Genomic DNA, 14,216 nt, shown 5'->3' with positions numbered 1-14,216 from the left:
GCATAAATTCCTAGGAACAGAAGAAACCTTGGGAAGGTTTCCTGAAAGGACCACTAACCCGATGAAAATCAATTTATCCTACTTTAAAAGACATTACAGAGATGACACCACCTCCATCCATGTCTTATCTATTCCAATGTTTAACCACTCACTTGTGGGAAAATTTATCCTTGTATCTAATTCAATCCCTTGGTTCCTCATTTTTCTTTTTTTGTGTAAAAGCAGAGCACCATTACCAACCTTTTTTAGCTTTCTATCCTCCTATATGCTATACTATTTTTGGTATGTCATAGGAAGTACCTTATCAACACATAAAATCCTCCTATAAATGATTAACCATTTTTGACCTACTATATCTTGTACTATAAGACTATCTTCCCTTGTCCTAAATTGTAGCACTGGATTTCATGAACTACAAATTAAACAGTTCTTAAATTGGGGGGAAGAGGAAGTTTCCTAAAAGTGATTTTTATTTTAATGTGATTGCATTATTTTATTATAAATTTTAAATATTTATTCATCAAGGTTTTACACTAACACCACTACTATACACAATTACCACCCAAAGGGACCATGTGATCATTCATTGCAAAGTAATTCTTTGCTATAAATTGGAGTTGCTTATAACAAACTTCATTGATAATGCATTAAAATAAAAGGGTAACATTTAACCCATTGTTAGTCAGGCAATAAGCATTCATTAAGCACCTACATTGTTCTAGGTATTGTGCTAAATGCCAGAATACATGGACTATCAAGTTGATGGTTTTCCCATTCATTTTTTATTTTTGACTGTAGCTTGATTGCATCACCAGAGTTATAACTAGGGATAGAAGCCATTGATCTTTTCTCCAGTGTGCTGAAATCTAGGGAGCAACAAGGTGACATATTTCTTCCCCGGGGACATATATGTCAATATTGTTACTCTTTGGAAACTTCTGTTTCTTTTTTTACCCCTTCTTAGAGGCTGTCATTACAACATTTCATAGTCCCTCTGCCAGGGTGTACTGTGTATCAGTACCCTTTTCTTTCAGGTTAAGCCAAGGTCTTCAGTATGATACTATTTTCTCAGCCACCCCCAGGATCCTATTGTAATGGCTCCTTTCCTAAGGCCCTATCTTCCACTTCTCTACCAGTTCTCCAAAATGCAAGGATGTGGCATGACCCCAAGGTGTGTTTGATTGGTTAACTAACTGGAATGTGAGAAGATAGGTCACATCCCACCTTCTCTACAAGAGTCAGTTTTAGGACTTGTCTTCTGTACAACCACCCCAATACTCCCTAATTCTATTCCTTCCTTCTACTGTGCAGGCTACCAACCTATTCCCTACTGAGTTAAGACCCCCCCCCAGGCAATTATAACCCATCTGCCACCCCAAAATCAACAGCAACAGTTGCACAGGTACCACTGGAGACCCCTCCCCATCATTTCCACAATCTTTTCCACAGCTCATTTTGGGACTACAGCCAGTGCCCTTTGGTGGGCAGGTCTTAGATCTGATCAGTTAACGAGAGTCCAGATTTTCCCCTCCCCTTGCCCCTTTTCATTTTGTGTGGAACAAATTAAGTAGCACAGGGTGAACAGGCATGGATGAGTTATAATCTTAACTACAAACTTCATCACAATATGCTGGTTCCCAAAATCATGCCCTAAGACTACCCTATTAAGGTCAAAAGCACTACCATCTTTCCAGCCACCCAGTCGGATTCACAATGTGGATATCATCTTTTCCTCATTATTTCTTACACCATGTATCCAATTAAGTGTTTTTACTTACACAATATCTCTATCATCTAACCCCCTCTTTTTACTCATACAGCCACCATCCTAATTTAAGCCCTCATCACCTTTTGCCTTTACTATAGAAATATTTCCTAGTGTACAATTTCCCAAATTTCATGCTGCCTCTTCTTGCCTACTTCTAATTTATTTCTAGGCCCATGTCATTGTCATATCTGTAGCACTTATCCAAGATACTTATACTGATAGAATAACTCAATAGAATGCCCATAGAACAACATGTCACAATCTGGCAAAGTGTTTTTCTTCCATTTTGTTTTTCAATTGTGGATGGTTAGATCCATTTATTTTGAAAGACTCTGGATTTCATTGAGGAAACCCAGTAATGTTCTGGTGGCTAATGCAAGTAGAGAATGTCATATACAAATGCACAAATCTGATATATAAAGTCTGTTTGTTATTAAATGCAAATAAACCCCTCTATCTACTTTAGTAAAGACTCTATCTGTTATAAAGTAGAATCATAAGTTTGTAACTTAAATGGACTTTAGAGGTCATCTAGGCCAACCCTTTCATTTTATAGAAATGAAACCCAAAGGATTTAAAGGATTTTCCCAGGGTCACACAGTTAAATTTCAAACCCAGATCCTATTACATCAGTTCAATCAATCAATAAACAAGGATTAATTAGCATCTACTAGGTGTCAGGCACTAAACTGGTTATTTAGAATACAAAGACAAAAATTAAATATTTCTTGTGCTGAAAGAAATTACATTCTGGGGGCTGAAGGGGCAATATTTATATATTAAAGCATAATAAATCACTGATACTCTCAAAGGTAACACATATAACTTAACTGTATTTTTCCTGAAATCTAAGAAGGAAAATAACATTTACCCTACTTTTTTATATCCTCATTGTTCACTATCCTTGTCTGGTGAAATAGCATAACATGACTAAATGCAGATTTCTATAGAGAAGTATTCTATTTTCTCTCACCTTCATCTGCTTACAACTCTAAAACGATGGATGCAAATAGTAAGGTAGCAAAAAAGCTAAAGGGGATATGAGTCAAAATGAAGATATAAAGATGAAAATGGCCAAAATGGAATTGAAAATTAAAAAAAAAAGAAAAACAAGAAAGATGCATTAGACAACATCAAATAGCCATCTCCCAATTGTTAAGGTCATTCATTCTTGCTATTTTCTTCTATTTGATTTTTGGGGTCCCCTTTCATTTCACCAAGTTCTATTCACCAAGTGCTTCATTGTCATAAAAGCAGGAAAATATGCCCAATCACTATAAACAAAAAATGGTCCTACAATAATTCATTCCCAATAAAGAGGGAAAATGTGTTATTGTTGCTCCCCACTCCCCCACCCCCACTCCTCAGAAGTAACATTTAATGTAAGGTGCATCTGTTTGAATTCTGAAATCACAGATGCACCATTTTGGTTAGTTCTGTGAAGGCTGTTCTCTGAACAGCCTTCTTATCTATTCATGAATTTTAAATTACTGGTTTCTGTCCAGGGTTTAAATTGGGCAGCATGTTACAACTACCTTCTTTGGTAAAGATAGAGAAATTGGACTCTCATTTGGGCATAATGGGGAGAAAATAGAAACATATATTTAGATCTAGAAGTAAACTTAAGGGTCATCCAGGCCAACCCCCTACTTTTACAGATCAGGAAAGTGAGAGCTAAAAAAGGTTAAATGTCATGACCAAGGCCATGCAGGCACTAAAAGGCAAAGACATGATTTGAATCCAAGTTCCTCTGATTCCATATCCAGCACTTTTTTCACTGCTTATCAGACACTCAAAAAAAAAAAATTGGGTGGAGGGGAAGAGGACTGATGTAACCTCGTCATATTATTATTCCTTGTGTACTAGGTTCTAACTTCTCTGGCAAGGGTCACTTAAGAGTTAGAATAGTTACTTTAATATTTTGTCTAAAGACTAGACCTATGATTGCATTAGGTTAAGGAACTCCCATGTAGGAAACTCCCTTTAGCAATTCAAGTTGGTCCCTCTCCTGCAATTTATATTCTTGGAGTTAGCTAGATTACTTAGAAGTTAATCAACTTGCTGACCATCACTCTGCTAGTGTGTGTCCGAGGCGGGATTTAAACCCAGGTCTTCCTGGCTTTGAGGCCAATTCACTAACCAAGACACCATGTGTTTGGATTGACACCAAATCACTTGGATTTGAATCCAAAGATCAAGTTTTAGCATCAAAGTACAAATCTATATGTAACACAGGTCACCCTGTCCCCCACCACTTGAAGACCAGGTGTGTTAGGTTTCACACTTCTCCTTAGAAGACTTCTCTGGCACTCTTAAGGAGGTTGACACTGTCCAAGCTCTCAGCAAATAGTTCCCACCCCTAATGATGTTGTTGTCTCACTTGTAGGAGGTGGGTCCCCTGTACCTGAATTTAATTCAACTACTGACAAATTAGTTTTTGCTTAGAAATATTTACTTCAGAAGGTATAATTACAAATATACAAATTACTTCCCCCAAACCCTTGGGAAGCATAATCCCCCTTTCCTCTTAGGACTCAGTCTTAAGGGAGGGGATTAAAGTTCACAGTTTAGTTTGGTTCCTATAGGTGTAATTCCAGTTCCAAGTCCACCCACACCCCCACTTTCCCACAGGCTAACGCTTCCCTGGTTTATCAGGGCTTCCATGTTAGATCGACTGACTGGCTGCACCATCCTGCCAAGGTTCAAACTTCTGGGCCACAGGTTTTATCTCTGGCACCTGGCACTAAGGACAAACAACACTGAGCAGAAACAAACACCCCAGGGCCATTTCAGGGGTTTGCCGGGGGTGAGGGAGAGAGAGTAGGGAAAGGAAAGTCCTCTCCTCTCACAGTTCAGCTTATGGAACCCATCCACTGAGTAACTGTAAGCTTCACCTACTGGATGCAACCAATAAGATAATAGCAGAAAGAAAGAATCAGAAAAAAGAAACAAGTGACTGGTTCAGTTTCACTGGTTTTAAAGATACTAGCAGGCTACCCCTATCTACCCAAGTGGAAAAGGATGCAAAGACTTCTATGGTAGGTGACCTGGGCATGCTCCAAAGACCCCTTCAAAGAGCTTCTGTGTTACCTAAACTGGGCATGCCCTGAACAGTTACACATTTCCCCCTCTTTTGACATATGGATTCGTGGCTAATAGACAAAGGCAATTTTTTTTTTCTTTAACAGTCCTTGTCCCAAAATCAGAATAGTTCTCTATGTCTCTGAGGAGGCATAAGCATTGATGTCCTTTCACATGTTTTCCCAGTTTCATACGGTAAATCTCAATACAGCCAGTGTTACATTATCATAGCAATCCCACATTTACAAATGAAAATCAAAATTATCTCCAAATGCAAAGTTTTGCAGATTCACAGAACAAAGAACATTTCAAAGTTGCCCAAATAAGGCAACGAAATAAAAGGCATTTCTCAAAGTTTACTCAATATCTCTGCTCGTCTTTCAGGGGCCTGGGTTACATATAGTTATATTGTCGGGAAGAAAAATGGATACCAAGGGGGAAAATCTGAATGATGGCTTTTATTCATTTATTTTTCTGAAAGCTAGGTAGATTTTTTTTTCCTCTCCTTAATCACAATATCAAAAAATTGAAGCTTGAGGTGACCTCAGGGGCTATCTAGTGTAGCCTCATCATTTTATAGATGATGAAAGAAATCTAAGAAACATGTAAATTACAAGGTTAAGAAGTTTGAGCCAGGATTCAAACCTAGGTCTACTGACTCCAAAACCAGTCCTCTTGCCACCATATCATGCTGTTTCCTCTTTCTCGTTCCTCCCCATTTTCTTTTCTTAGACCTGTGCACTTGCTGCCAAGGATATACTTGTATCTGAATATTAATTTAATTGAAATAATTTCAGTTGATAAGTTGCCTAGAAAGCACATCCCAACTTCCCATGCTTAACTCAGTATTGATGACAATAGTTGGTATAAGTTCTCAGCACTATAGAATAGTGTAAGGTTACCTCAACTGTTCTGAGGATAGCACTTTTGGAATACTAAGATCAACTCACTTCTTTGACGCATTAGCAAACTCTAAAAATTTCTTCAAAAGAATTTTAAATGTGATAATTGGGTTTTTTTGTTTTTTTTTTCTTCTGAAAAGCATACGTTTGAAAAGGAAAGAAAGAAATGTGACTAAGTTTTTTTTTTTCCAACACTCTTCCTCCTCCTCCACCAGCACTACCCTCTTTTCTTTTTCTTTTTTCTTTTCTTCTCCAGTTAAGACAGACTTCTTGAAGGCAGGGAAGGCCTGTTTCATTTTTGTCTTTGTACCTCCATCACCTACCACAAGAGGCAGCTATGTAGCATGGTAGATAGAACGTCAGGCCTGGAGTCAAGAAGACCTAAGTTCAAATATGACCTCATATACTTACTAGCTGTGTGACCCTGGGCAAGTCACTTAACTCTGTTTGTCTCAGCTTTCATCTATAAAATGAGATGCAAGAGGAAATAGCAAATCACTTCAGTATCTTTGCCAAGAAAACCCCAAATGGGATCATGAAGAGTTGAAAACAACTAAACAACACCTACCATGGAGGCTGGTACATAGTAGGTCCTAAATGAATGATTGTTAATTTGAATTCATGTTAAATTATCTACATCTTACTGCTTAATAAATAATTAAAACTACTGACCTTGTTATTTTCTAGAGATCCCTTACCTTTGAGGGATAGAAGCCTCAGTTTCCTACTACATCCATAGGAGATATAGTATCACTAGATCTGTCCTTATAATATCCATTCAATACCTTTAATGATCATCAAGTTTTTTGTTTCTGTATATGTCCAACATGTATCTCTAGAAAACTAATTAGACTTTTCCTGAACTTTTACAGTTTGAGTTTGTTTCAGGTTTATTCTTTCATAATCCCTAGAGGTATGCTGATTGTGTATGCAGAGCTCAGGTTTTTCCTTGACTAATGAAAAGAAGGTGAGCCTGTATGTCACCAATTAACGAGAGGATAGGCTAAACTCCTGGTAGAATAAGACAGCTTTTTGCAACAATGATTTGAAATGGACTAAAGTGCATTCTGTACAGCTAGCATTCAAAATTCAATTCAAAATCATTATCAGTTGGCCTCCAAACAGCCTTGCTTGATAAATACCATTGAAACAACCATTTTGTCATTGCCTGTAAAGTGGAAAGATTTATATACATATAGGGATGGTATACATTTTAACTCCATATTCACTATTTGAATCTCTACAAAGATGACTGTGCCTGAAAAAATATGTTCATGAATCGTTATGATCAAAGTGGATTTTTTGTTTGTTTGTTTGTTTGTTTGGAGATGGAATATATTTATTTTTTTATTTATTTAAGGCAGGAGAGAGAGAGAGATGAGAAGCTGGCTTTGTTAGCATTTTACTTCAAATGCCAATAGCTATTTTTTTCTCATTTGACTTAATAGCTTATGCCTCGAATCCGTAATAACAATGAAAAAAAAAACAGGCAATCTCAGGCCTAATTTCCATTTTGATGGTACTAAGGATATCTTTGAATGTACTGTTTAGCTTCTGAAGAGGCACACTGATTTTCTTACTTGTCAAAGAAGTAGGATGTTTCTTACCCCAAAATATCTGAGTTCTGCTTTAACAAATTTCCATTCCCTCCTACTCTTCTCTTTTTGTCATTTTACCTTTGGGAAAAAAAAAATAGTTACCAAACTAAATTCCCTACTATCCAAGTTCATAGGATACAAGATTTGGGGCTGGAAAGGACTTTAAAGGTCATCTAATACCCCCCCACACCATTTTTAAAATGAGACAAACAAGGCCCAGAGAGATAAAAGAATTTGGCTGAGACAGAGCACAGAGTAAGGGACAGAGGCATTATTTGAGTCTAGGTCCTTTGCTGCCAAATCCTACGCTTTTTTCACTGTGCTTCTAAGATTCTTTGTTCTGCTTTTTTTTTCAATCCTATGAAACCCATTCACATCGAATAACCTTTATATGATATGTCTTTATGAGTGAGGAAACTTAATGGTAGGAATACTTATGTATGCAACCTATAATTCAGCTTGACTGACAAGACAAATCATAGCATCCAACTACACTGTTGTGCTTTAAGTAATCTGCAACTCTCAGAAGTCACATAATTAATGGTTGATAGAAATAAGACTATAATATTTAGTTTGGTTGCCACAGAAAAGCACATTTGGGAAACATTTACTAGAGTTCAAAGAAGATGGATAAAAATCAATACTGCCTGTTGCCTGCATGGCTGTTTCATTCTCCAGTTGCCAACAAGGCATAAATTGGTACTAGAATTAGAATTCTGACATATCATTTATCAGAGAAATAAATATGAAACAGCTTGATGAACCTTGGTATAAGAAACAAAACTTCAAATAAAAAAGTCATCCCATATGTGTCAATCCTTGTAGGAGCTTAATATAATTTACTAAAATCTCATCACAAATTCTTACAAAGGAAACATAAGCTCTACCTACCCTTTAAAGGAAAAAGTATTGGAAAAAAAGTTTGACATCCTAGCAATCCCTTTTTTGTGGATTCCTTAAATGTCATTTTCTTTTTATTTTGTTGACTTCCATCAAAGTCTGTCTCCTACCTTCTGCATATATAGGCATTCCTGCAATGTTCTTATCAATCTGCCTGAAACATATGATTCCCCCACATTCTTAGGCTACTAGAATTTCATTTCCATTCAATTCAACAAGCATTTGTTAAGAGCCTACCAGATAGACTGTAAGCTTTTTGAGGGGAGGACTTGTTTTCATTTTTATCTCTACATATCCACCCACTAGCACATTACCTGGAATATAATGGTATTTAATAATTGTTTGTTGAATTGAATTGAAAGACTTTGTGCTTGTGCCTGAGGGATATTAAATTCTACTAGACAGGAGATACATTTAAAAAAACAATTTTATTTGATTTTTACTGTTCTGTATTTTTGTTAATCCAAAGGTAAAGACAAATGTAGGAGATTTTTCTAAAAGGACAATATGTGTAAAATGCATTTTGGTAAAATGAGAGAGATGTCTCTTAGGACTTTTACCAAGGCAAATATCAGTATCTTTCCCAGTGCTATGCAAGATTACAATGGGATCAGAAAATAAGTTTGGTAATATTGTGTTACTTAATGAATACATACCAAGCCGTCAAGGGCCAATATGGGATAAGAGGATGCTATATTTAGGGTTTGAAGGTAACTGTGAGGTCTTCTAAGCCAACCTTTAATATGATTACGATTTTTTTTTTTGCAGCTGGGAATATTTAGACGCAGATAGAGTAAATTAATTGCCCAGGTCTTCTGACTCTAAATGCATCACTTTCCTCTTCTACAGTCCTCTAGGTGTCACAGTGGATAGTGCACTGGGCTTGGGGTCAGGAAGATGAGTTCAAATCCAACCTCAGACATTTACTAGCTCTGTGACCCTGAACAAGTAATTTCATCTCTGTCTGCCTCAATTTTCTCAACTGTAAAATGGAGATAATAATAGCACCTATTTCATAAGGTTAATGTGACAATCCAAGAAGATAATATTTGTAAAGCACTTTACACAGTCCGTATAATGGTAGGCACTTACTATAATTTTGTTTCCTTCCTTCCTGCTTTAGCCCTGCACCACTCTGTCATCTTGGTAGAACTTATCAGAGTTTATATCCCAAAAGCATAATATTTAGAAACCCAGAAAACCTTTTCAGAAACCCAGAAATCCACCTCATCTTGAGGATTCACCTAGAAGTAGTGTGGTGCAGTAGAAAGATTTGGAGTGAGAGAATCCAGGTTCAAATCCTGAAATTGTCCTTTATTACCAATATGACCATGGGAAAACCGCTTTAGCTCACTGAGCCTCAGTGTCTTTATCTGGAAAATGAGGGGAGTGGATTACGTTATCTAAAATCTACTCTATATTTAAATCTATGATCCAAGGATCTCTATCCCTACAGCTTATGCTTTATTCCAGAAACAAATTACCTCCTAAATTATATTCTCCTCTCAAAAACCTCTCAACTATCAGTATTGCATTTTAATGCGATAATCAGTCGTCAATATATCTACCAAATCCACTAAATTCATTTACATATTAAAAAAATCTTTGCTTCAAAGCCCTTCATTGGGGTATCCAGATTGTTTCATTTACCTAGCTTTAGGGTTTCTTGGGCACTATTTGAGATGGTCCTAACTTACATCGTATATATAATTCTTACCAGGAAAAAAGAGAACATGATTGGACATTGTGATAGTCACATAACTGATTATTTCTCCATTTTTTAGTAAAGTGACTTAAGGAAAATTTGCCTTCATTCTTCTAAAATTTTGAAAAATGGAAATGGAAATTTTTCTACTGAATTGCCAAGAACCCCCTGGGGCCAACTCTATGTGAACAGTTGAAAATGTCATTTTTAAGGGTGTGGGAATGATAGCTTTTCTTCCATAATTGATCAAACCCAAGGTAGCAATTTTATATATGTAAGTATTTTCTTAGTAGTGGTTTTAGATCTATTTAGGCAGGTGGAAATCACCATGCAATGGCAATTTCTGGTCTTAGAGTCAGAGCAAAAAGGCAAATATATAAAAATCTAACCCACTCCAAATATCATCTCTTCTAGTTGAGGGAAGAATATTATTTTGTTCCTAAGGGCTCTAAGTAAATGGAGAGAAAGGAAGAAAAAAACCTTAAAGTAGTTTCCTGGTTGAATTCAGCAGTATGGGACCTTAATATAAGTTATTTCTCTTTTCTTGACCTTAGAAATCTGTGTCCTGTTAACATCGAAATTTGTCAGTTTAGGATTATTTCATCTACAAAAAAGCTAAAACAAACCATAGCAACAAACATAATGGTGCTAATGCCAGTTCAATTCAACAAACACTTATTAGGAACATGCCATGTGTAAGGCATTGATTGTACAAGGACATGGAGAATAAAGACAAAAAATGATTAAAAAAAAAAAACAAAAACAGTAGTCCCTGCCATCAAGGAGTAAAAGATAAAGCATTTCCAGAAATTACTTCACAACAAATTATCATGTTATTATGTATTTTCTTCAATACTTCAAGGAATTATATATATATGTGTATATATATATAATATATACATATATGTATGTGTGTATATATATATATATATATCTTTCATCTGTTGTTACAGATTCCAAACCCTCTATAACTTAACATACATATTTTTTGAGAACTGTTATCAATGGCAGAACTCTATAGCCAATCTGGTGATGAGCCTCTCTAAATTCAGCTAGGCTGTTCCTCAGATAACAGATGGTTCTCACCTATCCTATACTAAGTGCCCTGAAGTGGTCAAATAGAAGGGCATGAGAGATTCAGAGATGGACTGATTATTTCAAATTGGGGGGGATAAATGACTTTTTCTTGAAAGAGCTGATGCCTGGTATGAGTCTTTTAAGAAAAGGAAAATATAAGTAGTTGTTTGGGAAGGGAAGCTGTTCTGGAAATTTGGAGTTTAAAATCATAGAGTTAGAGCTGAAATGGACCTTATAAACCAACTGGTCTATACCTCATTTTACGTTTGAGGAAACTGAGGTCCAGATAGATTTATTGACTTACCTATGATTAAATGAGTAATAAATATCAGACACAGAATTTGAACCAGGTCCTCTGACTCAAATTCCAGGACTCTTTTATGCTGCAATACTCTGCCTCTATTGATATTAATAAATAAGTACACATTATTTAATTCAATTCAAGAAATATTTACTAAGTGCTTAATATGTATATGATTCTATGGATATAGTGATGAAAACCTCCTGTTGCTGCTCTTTTAAGAAGTGTTATGGGAGATCAAGAAGGTTTCTGATAGCAGAATACTCCCTATTTGCTTAGAGAGAAAGACAAAGACACATAAAGTAATAATCAATGATATAAGACAGGATAAAATTAATTGTCACATTAATTTTATTGTCATCTTAGTAAGAATGACTTTACCACTGAGTACCTTGCCATTTAGAAATAGAAATATTTAAAATTAAATTGTCTTATCAGAGAACATGATCTGAAGATTTTTAAGTATGCATTAGTTGAATGTGCTTTGAATATTGAATTTGTCTTGTCAACTTTTTATATCAGTGTATTTTCATTTTTACAAATAAGCATTTTTTTCCCTTAAAGATTGATATGAATGAGAAAGGTAGGTCCAATTAGGCATAATTTAAATATTAGATTGTCCTGTGATGACAATTTATTGCTAATAGCCAGTTTGGTATTAAAGGCTTTTTATTATTTTTTTTTTTTTAGTTTTCATAGGTTTAGATATAAGTTGCATAGCTTTTTTTGCTACAAATTAAGAACGGCCCTCTTTTTAATTTGCTTAAGAAAATATTACAACATTCCCAACCTAATTCAAATTGATTACTTTTTGGAGTGAATGATCAAAAGACAAAATTTCCTTCCACATTTTATCTATTGTTATTCAAACACAATAGGTTTCTTAAGAGTTGATTTTTTTTATTAACACATATACATTTACTTGTCTTCTGGCTTGTTGAAGCAGTAGGTTAGACAGCACTTCCCACAATAATGTCAGTCAAAATGTCTAGCCATAAAGCCCCCAGCACCACATTCATCAGAAGGGCACTCTCGTAAAAGGTGGCTAATCTTGCCATTCTCATCAACCTTATAGTACTTCAGAATAGCAAGCTTAACCTTCTTTCTCTTATGCTTGTTCTTTTTGGGAGTGGTATAAGACTTCTTTCTCTTCTTGGCACCACCAGGAAGCCTCAGAACAAGATAAAAGGTAGACTCCTTCTGAATGTTGTAGTCAGACAAAGTTCATCCATCTTCCATTTGCTTGCCTGCAAAAACAATCTTTGTTGATTAGGGGGAATACCTTCCTTATTTTGTATCTTGTCCTTGACATTTTCAATAGCATCACATGGTTCGACCTCAAGTGTGATGGTCTTCCCTGTCAAAGTGTTCATGAAAATCTGCATCGTGGAACTGGGTCCATCTGTTGATGGCAGATCCCACAATAGGTTTCTTTAAAATACTTTTAAAGATATTTTTGAAACTAACTTTCTTTGGTATATGGTTGGATAGCTAAGGATCCTTCCATTTATAATATTTCTTAATTCACACCTTTCTGAATGAGTCTATCCCCTGATAGTACGTAATAATTATAGAACTGAGTAAGTCTTAATGCCTGGCCTTTTAAGTCAGGATCAGAAGAGAGGGCTAAGGTGAAGCTAGAGAAGGACCATACCTATAGGGACAAATACAACCTGCAAAGAAACAGCCCAGACAACCTTAAGATTTGCAAGCGAATTCCACAGTTTTGATATCAGGAGGCACTATGGCTCCAGTCCAACATGGAGAGCTTCTCCATCAGTGGTTTAAGTCAAGAGATGTACTTGAGAGTTACTAGGCTTGATGGTGAGGGAACTGATTGTGACTGTCCAGCCATAGGAACAACCCTCAAAGGGTGAGTAGAGAAGAAGTGGCAACAGGGTCAACGTTGTTGAAGAATTTACAAGGAGGTCTTATCATACTTAAGTGGAGTGTTCTAGTGTAGTAGTATAATGTTCTAGTGGACTCCCAGGAATGCTGGGCCCTGGCTTAACATTTTTATCAATGACTTAAATAGAAGTATAGATGGTGTGCTCATAAAATTGGCAAATGACGCAAAGCTATTCAGGATAGCTAACATAACATAACATAATGTAACATAGCATAACATGACATGACATGACATGACATGACATAGCATAATAATAGAGTCAGTATCCAAAAAGAACTCAACCATCTTGTTGACCCATGTTGAATAAGGTGAAATTCAGGGTACAGAGACTAGACTGTGATTTTATTGGCATGTGAAGGTACTAGATGAGAAATCCCCCTCTACCAATGCAGGTTAGCAACTTCTTTACAATTTATAGTGTAATAGTATTACCTAGTTCACTGAGAGGCTGTGACCCGCCCAGGGTCACAGAGCCAAGATAGTATGTCAGAGGCAACATTTGAGACCGTGTCTTCCTGGCTTCATAGCCAGCTCTCAATCCTCTCATCATGATGTATTATGAAATATAAAATCTTATCATGAGTTCTAAAAACCACATGACCACTTTAAGCATAAGATGGGGCAGAAATGCCTAGGTAGCCATTTGTTCTGGGAAAAAAAAAAGTGAGGGTTTCAGTAGGCTGAAAACACAATGTGCAACAATACTGTGATATGGTAGCTAAAAAGCTAATGGGTCTTAGACTGCATCAAGGGAGACAAAATATTCAGAACTTTGGAATTAATAATCTCACTGTACAGGTCTGAATATATTTGGTGTATCCTATACAATTCTGAGCATTTTTGGGAAATACATTGATAAGCTAGAGATTGTCCAGAGGAAGGTGACTAAGATGGAGAAAGCCCTCAAGATTACTCCATATGAGGTTCCTTTGAAGGAAGTGGATATGTTTAACATGTAGAAGAGAGGAAAGGAAA

The 14,216-nt window shown here is 36.2% G+C and overlaps 1 pseudogene; it reads right to left on the bottom strand.

The window, feature by feature from the left end:
- Window positions 1-12,250: 12,250 nt before the first annotated feature.
- LOC114027586 lies at window positions 12,251-12,717 on the bottom strand (annotated as a pseudogene).
- Between the last annotated feature and the right edge of the window lie 1,499 nt (window positions 12,718-14,216).

Source organism: Vombatus ursinus, unplaced genomic scaffold (assembly GCF_900497805.2).
Source record: "Vombatus ursinus unplaced genomic scaffold, bare-nosed wombat genome assembly UNPS02014863.1, whole genome shotgun sequence".
NCBI lineage: Eukaryota > Metazoa > Chordata > Mammalia > Diprotodontia > Vombatidae > Vombatus > Vombatus ursinus.
Note: the sequence above shows the minus strand (reverse complement) of the source record. Positions and strands in the feature narration are given on the sequence as shown.